A 1,137-nucleotide genomic window follows, 5' to 3' on the forward strand; every position below is an offset into this window, starting at 1 on the left:
TCTCGTGCCGTCCCTTAGCCAGGACCTGTGGGAAAAGGGGGGGGGGGGGCCCCCCCCCCCCCCGCCCAGTTCTGGACCCCTAGCTGGATTGTGCCAGGTGCAGCAGGGAAGCCCTCAGTGGGGGCCATTTTCCCCACCACTCCCTTCTCAGCTGCCCTGTCGGCTGAGCAGGAATCTTGGCCAGGTGATTGGCCTGGCTCCCGGCTAGGGTGGGGGAGTAAAGCCCCTACTACAAGCTTCACTGCAGCCAGGAGCTAATCACCCAGCCACAGCCCCTGCTCAGCCAGCAGGCCAACTGCTGAGAGAATGTGGAGGGAAAATGGCCCCCACTGTAGGCTTCCCAACCTCTGTGTTGTGCACAGCCTTGCTGGGGGTTCAAAGCTGGGCAGCAGGGGGGATGTTTTTGCCCCACTCCCTTCTCAGCTGGCCTTCTGGCCAAGCAGGGGCCATGGCTGGGTGATCGGCTTGGCTCCCAGCTGTGGGGAGGCCTGCAGTGGGGGCTTTACTCCCTTGCCTGAGCTGAGAGCTGGGCCAATCACCTGGCCATGCCTCCAGCTCAGCTGGCTGAGAAGGGAGTGGGGGGGAACTCCCCCTTTCCCCCATCTTTGGACCTGCACCCAGGCTGTGCCTGGCATAGGGGGTGGGAAGCCCACATTGTGGGCAGTTTTTCCCCTACCACTCCCACATCAGATGGCCAGCCAGCTAAGCAGGGGGCATGGCTGGGCAATGAGCCAGGCTCAGGTTGGGGAGTAAAGCCCCCACTGCAGGCTTCCCCACAGCTGGAACTGGGAGCTGGGCTGATCACCCAGCCATGCCCCCTGCTCGGCTGTCAGGCCACCTGAGAAGGTGGGGGGAAACACCTCTCCCTTGGCCCAGCTCTGGACTCCTAGCCAGGCTGTGCTCAGCACAGGGGGTGGGAAGCCCACAGTGAGGGCTATTTTCCCCCCTGCCCCCATTCCCTCCTCAGCTGGCCATTGGCTGGGGGGTGGGCATGGCTGGGTGATTGTCCTGGCTTCTAGCTCAGGTTGGGGAGAAAAGCCCCAGTGCAGGCTTCCCTGCAGCTGGAAGCAGGGCTGATCACCTAGTAACATTCCCCCCCTGGCCGGCAGGCCAGCTGAGAATGGAGTGGGGAAGACA

This window comes from Gavialis gangeticus, unplaced genomic scaffold (genome assembly GCF_001723915.1).
Source record: "Gavialis gangeticus isolate Ggan-Ray unplaced genomic scaffold, GavGan_comp1, whole genome shotgun sequence".
NCBI lineage: Eukaryota > Metazoa > Chordata > Crocodylia > Gavialidae > Gavialis > Gavialis gangeticus.